General features: G+C 36.8%; 1 long non-coding RNA gene across 1 annotated transcript; it reads right to left on the reverse strand.

Annotated features, from left to right (window-relative positions):
- Positions 1-1,498: 1,498 nt before the first annotated feature.
- LOC134474576 (uncharacterized) lies at positions 1,499-17,418 on the reverse strand. Its single transcript, XR_010045411.1, has 2 exons — positions 17,245-17,418; positions 1,499-2,300 (listed from the first exon to the last, which is right to left on the reverse strand). It is a non-coding gene; the product is annotated as an uncharacterized LOC134474576 (long non-coding RNA).
- Positions 17,419-17,916: the final 498 nt, after the last annotated feature.

Consider the following 17,916-nt stretch of genomic DNA (forward strand, 5'->3'; position numbering starts at 1 on the left):
CTCTCTCTCTCTCTCTCTCTCTCTCTCTCTCTCTCTCTCTCTCATTCTCTCTCTCTCTCTCATTCTCTCTCTCTCTCTCTCAATCTCTCTCTCTCTCTCTCTCTCTCTCTCTCTCTCTCTCTCTCTCTGGCAGACCTTGTATATTAACCTAATCTGATTGACGTTACTTTGGACATTTCATTGCATTCAAGTTAGAATTTTTCTGCTCTCAATTTTATATTTATCAATCACATGCATTTTTACTGGAGTGCAATTTATATGCAGTAAAGCATATAATCCCTGAGTATGATGGTCAGATCAAAACACACAGAACATTTGCATTACTGCAGAAAAGATTTTCCTGCTCTATCCAATGAACAATCCCTTCCCTGAGGCAGCCATTATTCTGAATTATAGTGCCATAAATCAGTTTTATCTGTTGTAATTTTGACATAAAAACATATTGCACAGTATCCAAATTCTGTGCGTTTCTTTTTTTTTTTTTTTGCAAAAAAAAGTCCATATTATGGTGTTTAAAAATGCTGTCACAGAAAAGGAAATCCTGGGCAATAAAGGAAAATCAGCAGACATCAAATCCAGGACTTGAAATGATACTACAAAGCTGGTTTGATAAAATCAGTATGGTACTGGAAAAAAAAAAAAAACAAGGGGATTTCCTTCTACCATCTCTTTGAAGGAAAATGTTTTTATTACTGTTTTGCTCTATTCTTATTAATGGTACTGCTCTATTTAATATTCTGTTTTGATAAATTCTATAATGGTCTGTATTTCATTTCATTTTGATATACATGATTGAAAGAACAATCAGACACGACTACAAAGACACTCTGTCACCTTATCTTTGACCCAAGAGTAAAACATATTCTCTGGTAGAAAGATAGCCTCTGTAATAAATGGTGCTCAAAAATTAGCTTTCTACGTGCAAAAGACTAAAACTAGACTCATGTCTATCACCATGCACTAAACTAAAGTAAAAATGGATCAAAGATCTAAATATTAAAACAGAAACACTAAGTCTACTGGAAGAGAAAGTAGGTAGAAATTTCGAACATAGAGGGATAGGCAGAGAGTTCATGAACAAAACCCAAACTGCATGTGAAATATGTCACAGAATTAACAATTGGGATCTAACCTTATTAAAAAGTTTTTGCACATAAAAAGAAATTACTGCTAGAGTGAAAAGAAAACCCACAGAGTGGGAAAAATTTTAGTCAATTGTCTCTCAGAAAAGGACTTCTATGCAGAACACATAAAGATTTGAACAAAATCAGGCCCTCCAAATTCAAAGACTCAGTCAAAAAAATGGGCACCTGAGATGAATACATATGTACCAGATGAAGAAATACAAACGGCAGATAAATATACAAAATAGTGTTCAATAACATTGGTAATCTGAGAAATGAAAATTGAAATAACACTGAGATTCAGTCTCACCCCAGATAGAATGGCTATCATCAAGAAATCAACCAATAACAAATGATGGAAGGGTTTTGCACTGTTCTTTTTTAAAATTTTATTTTGAAAGTAGTAAAATACAACAGAACAAGACAGAAGAAAGTCAACTAAGATCGTATAGTGAAATTGGTACAGAACTTCACAGCAGGTTACTGGGATAACAGTAATAGGTATCACAATATATTTCGTTATCTTTACAATAGTTATTCTTTCAATCACGTATATCAAAATGAAATGAAATACAGACTATTATAGAATTTATCAAAACAGAATATTAAATAGAGCAGTACCATTAATCAGAATAGAGCAAAACAGTAATAAAAATATTTGCCTTCAAAGAGATGGTAGAAGGAAATCCCCCTTATTTGCTATGGTCAACCTCTCAGGAGATGCTCAGATCTCTGGTTCCCATTTGCTAACAGGGGGGACAGGAGAAGAGGGATGTTTGACTCTAGGGTGTGCACCAGTAGGTTTACAATTGCTTAGCAGGGAGGCAGGCTGGTTGCTTGGTTCCCCAGCTCTGTAAGTTCTAACATGGTGTGGATCTCAGGGGACACTGGTGATTCTCTCCCTGGAAGGGCCACAGCAGGCCACACCACCGCCGCTTACCAGGAAGGGAAGCTGCTTTTTTGGTTTCCCAGGGTCCTAGGTTTCAACATGATGTGCATCTCAGGAGCCGCTGATGGTTCTCCCCCTGGAAGGGCCACAGTCTGCCACACTGCAGCCACTTACCAGGGAGGGGAGCTGCTTGCTTGGTTTCCCAGGGTCCTAAGTTCCAACATGGCATGGATCTCAGAAGCCGCTGGTGGTTCTCCCCCTGGAAGGGCTGCACTCTTGACTTTGCACTGTTAATGGGAGCATAGATTGGTAAAGCCACCATGGAAATCAGTGTGGTGATTTCTCAGAATATTAGAATGAGAGGTTCCATTTGACCCAACTATTCCTCTTCTGGGTATCTTCCAGAAGAATTGAAAACATCATAACACAGCAATATATGTGCATCCATGTTCATAATAGCACAATTTGTAATAGCCAGAAATTTCAAACAACCCAAATGCCCATCAACAGAGGAATGGATAAAAAAGATGTGGGAGAAATATATATATATACACACACAAATATATAAAACTCGGCTACAAAGAAGGATAAATTCAGGGCTTTTACAGGTAAATGGATGTAATTTGACATGATACGTGTAAGTGAAATAAATCAAACTCACATAAGTAAACACTGTATTATCTCCTGGTATAATAAACTGAAAGAGAAAATAATACTCAAAATCTATAATACATACTGTAGAAGGAAAAGAAATTGCTCAAGAGGAAAGGATAACAGGGATGGAGGAAGGAAAAAAGAAGGAATGTAAAGGAAAAGAAAAAGAGCCATATATATATATGCTAAGATAATTATAGTACTAATTACTTTTAGTTCATTGAAAAGAGTAGTTTGTGCTTATATATTTTGATCATTTTTTTCTTGCCTATATCTTGTAATCTGAGCAACTACATGGAAGATATTAATACGCAATACATTAACCATTATTAATTTCCTATTACTTGTTTTGAAATTGTGTATCATTGTTTCTATTGCTTTTTCTCTTGAAAATAAAAAACAAAGATGCCACATGTATTGTTCTTGTGTTTCTCTTAAGGAGTTCTCAATAAGGAGTATTTTTATTGTAGGACCATCTGAAAGTTTCTTTATTCATTGTCTAAAGTGATGGGCACTTCAATTACTTTTATTTTGACCTATTATGCATTAAGTTTCTCTCCCTCTGTGTTGTGGTCAACACTTTATGTAGAGAAATGTATTCATTTCCTTGTGGTACACTCTCAGGTGTAGAATTCCTGTATCATTTAGTGGCCCTAGTTTGAATGTGCCAAAGACTTTCAAATAATTTTCTAACATATATCATTTTACATTTCCACTAGCAAAATGTAAGAATTCCATTTCACTCACGGTTGTTGCCAATAACATTAATCCTGAGCTTTCCAGTTTAGCTATTCCTGTACGTATGTTCTGGTCTCTCATTGTGAGTATTAACTTATATTTCTGTAATGAGTGCAGTTAAACATCTTATCCTACATAACCTGAAATGTGGATATTTTCTTCTATGAACAGCTTAATAAAAACATTTTCCCACTTAAAAATTCCATCTAAAAACCTCCTGTTTCTTCACTGATTTATTAATTTGTTATAAATAGCAAGTAAAGGTCTTTTGTTAGACACATGAACTGTGTTCCTTTCCTCAAAGTGTGAGAATTTTTACTTTCTTAATTATATCTTCTTGAAGGAGATGTTTTTCAAGGTAGTCTCGTTTGCTATTATTATTATCATCAGATAATCAGTAAGAAATGCAATTTTCATCCTGCCCGTAGACATTTGATGACACTCGTTATCTTTCTTTGCTAGTGTATGGTCTCCTTTTTAACTCAGTTTTTTATAAAAGAGGACATGTGATTATTACTAATACTAATGTCCACAGCATACATTCCTGTATCCTTCCATAAGCTTTACAACATTAGCACTTGCATTTTGGTTTTTCTTTTAGCCAAAATTAATTCTTAAGCATAAATATTAGAAATTTTTCCCTGTTGGGGCACAATTGTTGAACTGATCTTTCAATCTTCATTGAAAAAACATCAAGTAATCATCTGTAACTACTTTTATATCTGTAGTACCTGTTCTGTGGCTTTGATGTATTGTTAGGTCAGTACCATCCTATCTTTATCACTGTAGCTTCTTATGAAGTCCTGAAATCACATTATCTAAATGCTGCAAATTTATTCTTCATCATTATTATTGTCTTGATTGAATTATTTCCTTTGCACTTTAGTATAAAGTTCTATTTGTCCATTTTACAAAACTGATGGTGTTTACACTGGGATTGAATTCAATCCATATAGCAATTGTGAGAAAAGCATTGTCTTGGTTACTTTTGTCTCAAGAATATTTTGCTGAGGCAAAATATTCAGCACCCAAAATTAACGAAGGAAAGATTTATTTAGCTCAGTTTGTGGAGTTTTCAGCTGGCTCCAAGGCAAGTGGTAAAGGGCTACAGTTGATGGCAGCAGAAAATAGCACAAACCACAAGAGCAAAAGGGGAGAAGCATGGAGAGAAGATTGTTTTGTTCCTTATATTGTATGTACACCACACTCACTTGGGTCTAGCATGCACATCCATAATCCCAGCATTGGACTGTGAGTCAATCACAAACTTTAGAAGCCCATTCCCATGACTACATGAGGCTTTGGGGGGACCTCTAGACATAAACCATAAGAAATATAATGATGAAATTCTGAATACTACCATTTCTCCCCATTCATCTTAGCCTTTGCTGATTATTCCTTTATCTATCTTATGATTTCTGGAGCAGGAATCCTGCCATCTTCCATTATTTTTGATCCTTTATATTTTCTGATGTCATTATGGATAGTATTCATTTTTTCTCTATATACATTCAAGAGCTATTGGTGTTCATCTTTCATTTACCAATTCTGCTATAACAAATTAGGTTGACAGGTAATCTGAGGGCACTGAATAAGAAAATTTTACGTTAGGATAAGAATGAAAAGAAAAAAAGTTAAGTTTTGATCTTTTCCTTTAGATCTTTTATGGAAAGGTTTTAAATTCTAATTATTTGAATTCAATATGATATGTATATTTGTGTGCAAAACTAAAACTTCTAAAGCATTTCTACAAACTAAAATGGTGATAAATTGTGAAATTATAGTCTTTTATTAATTATTGCTCACTTTATAATTTCAAGCGGCAATCACTAGAATGTTGTGTAGCTAAATTCAAGTTAGCAAAAGGGCACCTGCAGTCTATCATATGGACTTTGTGAATGTATCCTTCCTAGTGAGGTTGATAGAAAAGTCTCTCACTTTATTCATGATAGTAATGTTTTGCAATAATCTTTTTTATTGAGCGAGTGAGATGTCTTAAAATTTCTAAGGCACATCTGTTTTGCTTTCTATTCCCTTACATTTTCTGGGAATATTTCTGGGAATTACATTTGCATGATGCGCAAATATTTTGAGACCATGCTTTAAAAATGCAAACCTCCACTCAGTCATACCAGTGGATTAATTCTCCAAGAAGTAAATTCTATCTTGCAGTCATATTATTGTGAGCTAAACCAGAAAAGAAATTTTTATACCAAGTTTCTCCAAATGTTTCATCACATTTGCAAAAACAATTATTTTCCATGAAATTATGGATTTCCCTGGTGGAACCTCCACATCCACGCCCCAACACATTGCTGACGACTGATCTTATTATTCTCTGGATCACTGGGGATTACATCCATCAGAATCTTCCCCTCTGCATGCAACTCGTGTGCACAGAAACAATTAATCTCTCTGTGGTTGTTCCAGTTAAAGTCACGCCATCAGCAAAACCATACAAAATGCTTTCTTTTCTTCCAACTAACATAGATTTCCATCCTTCACCCCTTAATACTCAGGGAGTTACACATGTAAATTATATCTCCTTCTTTTATCATCTGATCTGATACGACTTTAGGTCCGATTGCTGGGCCAGAACGGGTCTCCTTAGCATGATGAATGTCTTTCATTTCAAACAATATTTTTCAGGCTCTTTGATGTTTTTATTAATACAAAAGTTTGCAATACATAGTGAGCACACTAATCACTGGAAAGTGATACGTAAACATACCATATCTCAAACTCTTTCCCTTGCTTTATCCTTCGTTCCCACCTGCCCCATCTCCAGATCCCAGTATATTGTCCACAAAGTCTACAGTCCTTTTCATTGTCACTTCTCTTTTATCTTGTTCTTTAAATTATTGACACATGGGCCTTCTTACGTGACAGAAACCGTGTGATAGTTCATCCTGTGTCTAATTTACTTCACTTAGCATTATGGTATCAAGGTGACTTCATTATGCTACAAATGACTCAGAGTTATCCTTCTTTATGGTCCATCAGTATTGCATTGCATATTGACACCACATTTTCTTTATCTGTCCATTGGTTGATGGCCACATAGGCTGCTTCTGAGATTTAGCTATTGTGAGTTTTGAGGCTATAAATATGGGCATCTTCTTGTTTTCTTCTTGTATTCTTCCTTGTGAGATTCATTACTGTTGACAACAGTTTCCTTTCTAGAAGATTCTCTCTGCATGTTTTGGTATACACTCATCAAGGATAACAGAGACAGAACCTTAATCTCTCCAGCGCTGGGTTGTCTCAAGACTGATAACCATCTCGTTGTCCACCATCTTGGATAATTTTAATCATTAGAACATCAGCTCTACAGGGTAGTATGATATTAACCTGGACTTTACAATTTAACTTGAAATTCAGACCCTGAGGAATTAATCCACACATTCATTCAAATATTCATTGAAACCCCACCTTCACTGAAAAGCACATGACACATGGTACTTTATGATGTCTTTTTTTTTTGGCAATCCTACTTGGTAAAGGAAAAATACTATATTGAAAGGCACCCATTTGCTGGAGACCAAGAGATAAATCAATTTTGGGTCACCTGGATAGAACTGGAAATCATGCAAAGTGAAATAAGCCAAGTGTGAAAGAAAAGCAACATATAATCTTACTTATGTGTGGAGTCTGAAAAAGTTGATCTCCTGTAAAACCAAGAATAATGATTCCTACTGCAGGCTGGAGAAAGTAAGAAGAAATGGGAAAAAACTGATTAATGAAGACCAAATTATGGTTAGATGAGAGCATAATTTTCTGGCTTGCTATTGTACAGCTCAGTAACCATCCTAACAATTATATCTATGTACATTTCAAACAGTGAAGAAGAAGTAATCTGGACATCTTCACCATAAAAACAAGACAAATCGTTAGGGCGAGAGATCGGCTTACCTAGAATACATACATGTATCAAGCCACCACAGGCACCCCATTACTATGTATAAACTGCATTTTTATGTATTGGTTAAAAATAAATTTGAAACAAAAAGAGAGAAATCTGAGATCAATATTGAACTTCTAAAACATATTTTTTTCTGAAGCAAATACGACACATATGGCAATAAAGAGTTCATCACTACACAAGAGTTCATCACATCACTACAAAGCACACATTTATAGAAATGGACAGCTCCTATTATATGGAAGATGCTGGCTTAAAACTAGACTTGGACCAATGTCCTTGTTCCCACATTGTGTCAGATAAATGGCATATCTTAGCATAACGCTATGCTAAAAATATGAAAGTGTAACTCTGATCAATTCCTTGGGTGGCAGGGCCACATTACTCTCATGGTGTGTCATGGACGCACGTGGTTCAGGATGCCAGAGACTTTCCATTTAGGAATTGCCATGGATTTGAGATCTGGCATAGGACTAGGAGTTAAATATGGGCAGAAGGAGTGAAGATTGAATGAGAAAAGTGATGGGAAAACATGATTCAGATTTTTATTACTCAAGGTTTGCTAGGGCAAAAGAGCCAACTGTGTGTGTGTGTGTGTGTGTGTGTGTGTGTGTGTGTGTGTGTGTGTGTATGCCTGTGTGTGTACACATGTGTACTGCAAATCAGAAGTGGAAGACAGCTAGTGGGAGACCAGGGAAGCACTGATGTGATTCCCGGAGTCTCCAGCTGTTTGCAAGCAGAACTCTGTGCTGGTTGGGGGACCTCAGTACTTTTTTTCAGAACTTCAACTAATTAGATAAGCCCCACCCATATCATGGAGGATAATCCACTTGCTTCAAATTCTACTGATTTAATATTAAAATCATTGCAAATTAATTCCAGACAAACATCCAGGACCAAACGCTGGCCTCAGGTAAACACAGTTAACCATTATGAGATTTTTGGAGGCAAAGCAATCATGAAGGTTGCAAAGGCAACGTTGGACTCGGCAAGATGATACACATGGAATAGTGAGAGTATTGAATCTTAGAGAGGGGTGGCATTTAAGGGGGGTGTGCATAAATGGGTACACCCCAGGTAAAATGAGTAAGAGTTTTAAAGAGATGCAGATGCAGGTAATTGTTGAGTGTGTAGAGTAATCCAAACCTAAGGTCAGCCAGTCTCAGGATGTGAGGATGGAAAGCATGAAAAGGTCAGAATTTGGTTAAGGAGTTTGGTTTATTTTACAAGCAATGAAACCTTTTCGCCCTTTTACTTGTGTGTAGGAAAAAGTGACATTATCAGAGCTAGAAAGATGAGAATGTTTATACAGTGTGTAGTATAATTAGATAAATGGGAGTGATTGAAGAATATAATTAATTAATGCCATCTTATATGTAACAAAATATCATGACCATAATTAAGAATAGGCACACAGAACTGCAATGCTAGTGAGACTTCTCCATATAACCAGCTGTCCATCGACAGCAAATTTTTGAAATATTTTTAGTATGTCATAACCCATACAGGAGTACATTTCAAAACCAAGGACTTTTACAAGTGAAATTTTTGCAAGCAAAGAAAAAAAATGTATATTTTTCTTCAATCCATAAAGCCTTTATTTCACATCAGCATAAAGTTTCGCCTACTTAGTGAAACCTTCAATAATGAGTTAAATATGTGAACCATTTTCCTGCCAAGGCATGGACCTGCAAATGCGACTCACCAGAAGGAAAGAATGATCATGCGGTAGGGGAATTTGAGACTCTGTGTGTGTGTGTGTGTGTGTGTGTGTGTGTGTGTGTGTGTGTGAATATTATCAACTGATATTTAAAATGCCATGAATTTATTTGATAAAACTGAGTAAATAGGCATGAGGAAAGTATCAGCAAAGTCAGCTTTCATTCTTTGACGCATATCACTCAAGGCAGTCACCAAGAGTGGTGTGTTTGCTGCATTTATCAACTGAGCTTTGGTATCATCATACCAGGGAGTGGATGGAAGCCACTGTAAGCATTTTATTCCATACAACAATGGTGGGCAGATCTGTGAGGTGGGTTTTAGAATCAGGAGCGTTAAATGTATATCTTCTAAGAAAAACATACACACACACACACACACACACACACACACACAAAAAAAAATCCCTTTGCTTATCAACCTAAACCGCTCCCATCTATCAAACTGATAAATCTGCCATGTTTATAACTTGCAATTGCTTGAAATTTTGAGGTTTATAACCCTAACTACTGAAGCATGAAATCTCACTTCACTGCACTTTTCCACTCATTTTTAAAATCAAGCTGTGTGTTAAGCTCATGAACACACTACACACATAGATGTCCTCACAGAGGCAAACATTAAATTGTGCAGGACATAAAATATCCATTCTCCTTCCTGTGCCTCAGGGGTACATCATCATTAACTGGTTTCTTACAGAAAATATTCTGCTCATAGTTTCCAAGTCTTATTTCTTATTCTTTATATATCAACATGTTACTAAAGTATTTTATGCAGATTTGCATGCTCTTGAACTTTATGTAAATAAAACACTTTTAAACATATGCTTTGCTTTCCCTCAACTTTTTGTTTTTGAGATTTCTCTACTTAGATATGTGCAGCTGTTTAATTTTCATTTGTATTAAAATAACACAGCTTCTCCACTTTCTTTGCTGGTGAATATCTGGGTTATCTCTTATATTTTATCTTTTAAAAATAACACTACATTGCTGGGGATTTAGCTCAGCAGCATAAGCACCTGCCTGGCAAGTGTAAGGTTGTGAATTTGATCTCCAGTAAAAAACAAAACAAAACACACTATAAAATACATGCTAATATCTTTGATGAACATGCAGAGAAATTATTTAAATAGTAAGATAAAATTTATCATATATTACGTCCTGCTAAAATTTACTTGGCAATCCTAGGTAATTCAAGCCTTTTCTCTAAAATTTTATTAATAAGCTATGGACCACAATATAATGTCTCACAGCTGAGATTCTCTCTCGCATGCTTCAGATATTCTGATGCATACAAAATGATAATTTGTCATAGATTCAGTTTGTATTTCTCCAGTAACAATGACGATGAGTACCTTGTCAAATACTTACTGGCAAGGTTTGCACTCTCCCTTCTAGGAAATACTTTCATATATATTAGAGAGTACGCAGAAAGTAAATTTTTCTTAGCTAGCTTGAATTTTCCTTAGTGATCAGTGAACATTATTTAACTAATAATTATTTTGTTGGCAATAAGTATGGAGAAACATTTCTCTTAACTTGTGACTTAATTCACCTACCTGAAAGGCTAACATGGAAGGATTTTGACAGAAATGTGACACCTATTGATTCCATTTATAAGGAGGCACTCCACCTCACTGGAGTCCTAATTAATGATTATTCCTGAATTAACTATAATGAGCCAAAATGTGATGTCACCAATAGACATGAGACTAAGGATGTGAAACATTGCTTAGTAAGAGTAAAACAAAAGTACTCTGTACTTTTGTACTAAAAAGTAAAAGTCCTACTAAAGTAAAACAAATTTACCTCTGCTTTTTCACAATGTGCATCACTGGACATTTTTGCTCTGGGGTAGAGCTCAGGGCTTCTCTTATGGAACATGAGTACTCTACCCTTGAAACTCAGGATGTCTGGTTTTAGACAAGATTGTACCAATTTCCTCCTACTCTTGCCTACTTTCATTATTACAACTGGAATAAAGAAGCAATGCTCTGGAAGAAATTTAATATTTACCAGCTTTTCTTCCTGCATATGTTGTTTCGTATCTGATTTCATGGTATTAAAATTAACACCTTGTAAATCTTTGAATAAACAAGTGAATATGCAGGGCAAATTGCTGGTGTTAATTTTTACATATGACACATATTCTATTTTATGCCTGAGGATATTTTTAACAAAGATTTCTCCTGCCTAGGAGATAGATTTTTCATACCTAAAATTTTGCCTTTTATTGTCATTGTTATGCGACACGAGATCCCTAAACACTGCCCTTTCTGTCTGACATGTTGTTTATACTCTTTTTCTCTTTATCCATCTCTGATAAAGTTCCAGCCTTTGTTCCAGATCAAGGCAGACCTTCCCTTTCCCTGCTTCATCTCAGAATCCTGCAATGGTTCCCAGAAGGCTGCTTCCTCTACAATCCAGATTCTTTCCTTCATCCTCATTTCTGGCTTTTCCAGAAAGCTAACTTCCCTTCATTTGAAGACATGCCCCAGCAACCCTCCATTCAGAATAAAAGCTCCAGCTCCTTTCTAGTTTCTTCTCCAACTATTGCACTCTGCCTTCTTCCATTCAAGGCAAAGATAATATTGTGAAGTGATGATCTAGCGTCAGTAACGCCCCCTGTTTATTAGCCCGTATGACAGCTTTTACATTACAGTTTCTAACTCTGCTTTTGGATTATAACTGCTTTTCAAATTTGCTCCTCAAATGATTGCTGTCACTGTTCCTAACATACTTAACTCTGCACAATTTGAAATCAGTGATCATACTTCTTCCTGATTTCTATTATCCACGCTTCTTCTGTGCTCTCTCTCTCTTTTCTCTTTGTCTCTCTATCTCTGTCTCTCTGTCTCCTTTCACATCCATAGTTACAAGATTTTGTTACCACTTTTCTTCCTTTTCACTCTGAACTCTCCTGAGTTTCACTTATTGGATCGTTTCAACTGCATCTTCAGGTCAGTTACTTCTTTTTACGTCTTGTATGTTTTCCCAGATATCTCTTTGCCACTCCCAACTGGACACTGCCCTTTGGATGGCCTCCAGATGAGCACAATACCCTGTATCAAAGAGACAATTCCACATTTATCTATACAAACACATCATTTCTTCTGGGGAATGCCTTGATTATAAACATACCTCCAGTCCAAGTAGAGAAAAATGTACATCAACATGACTTGTCTCCTTCAACTTCTAAAAAATTAAACAGCTAATAGAGTAAGAAAAGTCCATCTCTCACTATGCTCATGACCTGCAGACTCTAACAGCACAGGTTGCAGGGTTTGCTATATGACAGTGCCGCTGAAATCTTCCTTCCTCAAACACTGATTTAGCACTTGTATTAATTTAGACCCAAGAACATGCCCAGCATTAGTGCAAGCTGTAGAGGTGGGAAGATCTTCAGTATGCAAAAGAGAAGAGCAGATGAGGAATGGTGAGGAAGCAGGAGTGAAAAATCTCAGCAACTTTCACCTATCCAGACTAAGAAATGAAGAAGGGAGAGGAAGGAGATAAGAAAGAAGTAAGATGTGTTATGCGCATGCACCAACTCCACACAAGGAGCATGATCATTATATACCCCCACATGGACTAATCACCATAAAAATTATAAGACAAAAAAATCTAATTAGAAAACACACACCCATACACGCACACAAACACAATAATCCATCTCAATTTTTCCAACTCTTCTTTGCACCAGTTCAATCTAAAATTTCCACTGGAGTCCTCTGCCTAAACCTAGGGATCCACATTTTATTCTATCACATTAGCCCAGAAGATGGTTCCCGCAAACATATGGGGATGCACTGAAATTCAAACTCCTTAATTCTACCTTACCACCTCTGGTCAGCTGGCCCCAAAGATTCTCATCTCTACCAAAACATTCACAATTCTCCACAAGTGGAAACATCTCTCCCTCTCCTCTGCCTCTTTCGTCCTGCAGGTTCCCATTTCCTCCACACACACACCAGTGAAGCAACAACAGTTGTAACTTCCTGTTCGGGAACCATTGCTTACTGCTCTTTCTCTCTGAGCAGCTGGATTTCCCAATGGTTTCCTGCAGTAACGCTTAGTAAATAAATTTCCTTGGGGAAATTATTTTCAGTTTTGTCTTAATAGCAATCTACAAGAAGTAAATTCCACCGATCCTTTAGAACTGTAGACTTTTTTTTAAGAGTCAAAGGATCTCAGAGATTTTGTAGCTCCAACAGATTACTGTGCAAACCAACACAAAGTTCAAGGGTTATTTGTTTGTGCTTGTGAAGCAACAGGATGGCAAAAAAGACATAAACATAAGCCCTAGATGTGGTGTAGCATGGAAATGAAATTTATTTTGATTCATATGATGCCACTGAAGTGAAATACATGAAGTGCTCAGACAAAAGGACATAAATAAAAATGCTTGCAGAATTGTTTCAAGCTGATACTGATGTGTGTCAATTCTGCAAAGTAAAACATGCTGTTTATACATGAAAAGTGTTTGGTGATTAAGTTGGCAAACTGTAGCTTAACAGCTAGGAAAATAAATGTTATTTATCACTTCACTCATTCCTAATAAGGCTTTGTAACTGTCTTTGCAAAATTCCTGGTTTTGTGTCTTAAGAAACATTCCTTTAAATAATTTTCAGTTCTTCAGTACATAACAAAGGCCAAGTAGGTGTTCTCAACAGTAATAAAGTAGCCCCCAAACTAGAGAACCTGTCTTCAAGATAGCAACTTGCAGAGAAAAAACCTGTTGTTATTGGATTAACAAACAGTTTGTATCTTTCTATGTCGGCATCCATAGGACACTGTAACATGGTGACTTGTGATCCCGTTCTCCATCCTTGAAATGACATTGTATCTCCAACACCTGCCAGGCTTCTTTCCAAATTGGTAATTTATCTTAGGTGCTCCTGAAAGCCACATTCCAGAGGGCTAAAATGATGAACGACCTTCCTCTACTTTACACTGACCAGGCAGCCAATTTGCTGATATGTACGTCCAAAGCAATACCCCTCTTTTCTGAAGAAGGAATCCTTCATTTGAATTTCTGCGTTTAGAAATGTTATAAGCTTGAAGTTTTAAACCACATGATCTTATAATGGAAGCTAGGAATGCAACAGAATCCTTTGAGGGAGAAAATAGGCTGAACGTGAAGTTTAACTTCGGTGATCCTTCTGTTACTTCAGATTTTGGAAAAAAAAAAAAAAAAAAAAAACAGTAATTTTTGAGCTCCCGGGTAACTGCAGGCAGCTAAGTAGCCTTTGGCTTGATCCGTGGGCATGCACCATCCTTGTGGGTGGCCTGCACCCCTATGAGCTCAGAATTCAACATCTAGGGCTCCACTATCTACTTGTAACCGAGAGGAAGGTAATTATTTGGTTAACAGGAAAAATAGAATTCGAACCACATTATCTATAGGATTGCTTTGTTTGAACCTTGACTGGCATGTTAATGCACAGGGAGATAAGTCCAACAAAGAGATCAAATGACATGACTCCTGCTGAGACAGTTCACTTATAACACTGTGACAACAAGGGCCAGGTCTTTTTTTTTTTTTTTTTTTTTTTTTATTTAAGAGGAAAAAGAGAAAAACACAAAACAAGACAAAGCAGTGTAAGGTTACACATAATACAGAACTACAAAAAAAAAAAAATAAACATAACAGTAAGAAATCACCTGTTAATAGATTACATAATATCATCTTGGAAATAGTTGCTCAAATCACAGTATCAAAGAATACAAAGTAGACATTCAAACGGATAGAAAAGAGAGGGAGGGAAAAAAAAGGGCCAGGTCTTAGGTTAAGTCCCCAAGTGGCTGCTTAACTTTGCTCTGATACAGGAGCACAGAATAGAGCTTCCATTCCCACTCTTTCTGAGAACACCCCTTAGCGACAACAACCTTCAACCCATGGGAAAATATAATTAGCCACACATGCACGCCTACCCCAGGTAAATGGAAAGATGGTTACTAACTCTTAGAATAAATCATAAAGCCATTTCAACTACAAATGACAGTTCCTCCCATGTGAAGATGGTCCTTTGGTCTGGTGGGATGCCTGACGAAAGTGTGGGCATTTGTTTCAAGTTCTGTGTTTCATTCACTGGTGATTTTCATTTTCTTTAGACTGTGTCGGGTTGCTTGTTTGAGTCAGTGTTTGGCAGGTCACACAGATCTGGTCTTCTGTTGACCAATTTTAAGAAGATTTGCTAATATGAAATGGTCCATGCTTTTTTCTTACCAGTCAATCCTCCTGTCTCATTCCCTTGGACACTCGGTTGGGAATATTATTTGAGGAGGATTTAGGTAACACGATACATACTATCTGTGCTTCTAAAACCTACCCTGGGTTCAAAATTTTAGACAAGAAATTTGACACTGTCACTTACACTATAGCATGCTTATTTTGGGGTCTGTTATCCTAACCTCACTTTCCTGTGATCTAAATGATGGTCTATTTTTCCTAGAACATTATAAATGTTTCCCCAAATTACACTAATTGTCTCAGAGTGAAGTGAGTCAGATAAACCTAATTGAATAAACGAGTTAAAACCAACAGCAAAAGTAACAGCAGACACAACTCTCTGGGAACTAGATTTGTTTATCCTTCTCCTCCTGTCCTTTTCAACCTCAGAAGTCACCAGACAATATGAATGCTTATTGTATAAAAAACGCAGTACAGACACACCTCAGAAAGAAATCTTCTAGATACACTAAATTTCACAGAAACTCTGTAAAATGTAGGACTGATAGTCTCTGATAGAACTGTGAATAAGAAATATAAAATATAAGTAACCTTTATTTGAGAATGCGGGGAGAGACACCCCCGACCCCCCGGGGTGTGGCATCTCCACCCCGGGCAGCGGGCAGCGATCTCTCCCTGGAACACGTGGAGTAAGGCACATAAGTAGCCTCGGCCTGGGGTGGAACCTAGGGGGTATTAGGGATGCACAGGTAGCCCATTGGTCTTAGTTGGGCGCCAGAGGTAGGTTTCTAAGGGTGGGGGTATAGGGTTACAGGTAAATCTCTAGGGGCGGGGGAGGCAGGAGCTCCCTAATTCCAGCTGAGGCTTTTCTGGCTATAGTGTCTGGTCTGGGCCAGCAACCCTTTCATTCTCATTTTCAGTTTCCTTGCTTCTCAAAGGACTTCAACACAACTTTGAGTGCTAGAAAATAGGTCCATGTGCACCTTCTTGAGACTTACAGACATTTGTATAACAATTAATATTTTTATATCATCATGTTATTTAGCACTGTTTACATTGAATGTTTTCCTTGGTCATAAAACAATAAAAGTAAAATGCCATTTTGCTTTAGTTTTCCTACTGGCTAGCAGTAATTTACAAATCTCTAATAACCATGAGGATATATCTTTAAAATTTTACAGACATCAAAAGATTCACACTGAGTGACAGACACTGAACAAATGAATAGGTTGTGCTGGGTCATGGGAATTTGAACATAGCTTATATGTAATCTCCAAAATAAACACAGGCTCTTACCAGTAATGGAAAATAATAAGCTGAACAAGTCCATATAATTTTGGTTAATATGGTTAAGCTATTAAAAGACCAAAGCTCATCACCACTGACATAATGGTCCCCAGAGACTGTAACTACTTATCATGATTATAAATGCTATTAGTGGTAGTGGCATTAACTTAGCCTGTATCATGTAGTATGCTTGCAATCTGTAAGATACACTTTTCATGATTTAAAGAATTGAACCCAGGGCTCACACATACTGTTCTTAAACTTGTGATGCTACTGCCTCAGCTTCCTGAGCAGCTGGAATCCAGGCGTGGTCCCCTGTACATAGCTAGAAAACACATTTTTTATTTTTGAGATGGGGTATCTATTTGAAGTTTAGGCTGGCCTTGAACTCACTACATAGATAGGCTGATCTCACACTCACTGTGATCCTCCTGCTCCAGCCTTCTGAGTGCTACAAAACCTATCTCTTAAAGAATTTTAAAATCGTTTCATTATTTTATCATCAAATATGCTTGTTGATGTATCATCAGTAATCATTGATAATCACTGATAATCTTCATTTTTCAATCATTGACATTCATTGATACCATTGATAATCTTCCCTTTTCCCATTGGGCAAAGCAGGTCATCAAATGGTTAAGATGTAACTGTAATATAATTACATTATGTTTTGAAATTTTTAAAAAAGATAACTGCAAGTTATCATCTAGCTAACTTACCTGCAGGCAACAGAGAAGTAGGTAATCCTGGGTTGATAACGTGGGGTCTTCAAGCTGCAGGAAAGAACTTGATGGAGCTGAGGCTAGGGGTCCAAGAAGAAATCTTTTATGAAAGAGAAGAAGAAAGATAAGACGGAACTGTCCTTAGGAGAACCACTAGGCTGAGCATGTTGAATGAGTTGTTAAAAAAAAAAAAAAAAAAAAAAAAAAAAAAAACCTGTTCCATTAATATTAGTTGCAACTACACTGCATATTTGAGTTGGATTGTGGAGAACTTTTTGCTGGGCTGTTTAGTGGAGACCTCCACCTTGGATTTACCAAGATGTAATCCCATTTGGTGGAGCTTGGCAAATACAACAGAGGAGATGATTATTAAATGTTATCAGCTCTTACCATCTGATTCAGCCATACCTCTCCTTGGTATATTCCTCAAAGAATTAACGTCAGCATAAAATAGGGATTCTAGCATGCTCATGTTTCCTGCAGCACAATTCACTGTAACTAAGATAAGGAAAGTGGCAAGGTGCCCATCAATAGATGAGAGAATAAACAATATGTGGTGTGTTCATACAGAATGGAATATTATTCAGTCATAATGAAGGTTGAAATTATGGGACCTGCAGGAAAATTGATGGAGCTGGAGAACATCATGTTAAGTGAAGTACGCTAAGA

Source organism: Cavia porcellus, unplaced genomic scaffold, assembly GCF_034190915.1.
Source record: "Cavia porcellus strain 051 isolate PalLab524CR breed Dunkin Hartley unplaced genomic scaffold, mCavPor4.1 scaffold_33, whole genome shotgun sequence".
NCBI classification, from domain to species: domain Eukaryota; kingdom Metazoa; phylum Chordata; class Mammalia; order Rodentia; family Caviidae; genus Cavia; species Cavia porcellus.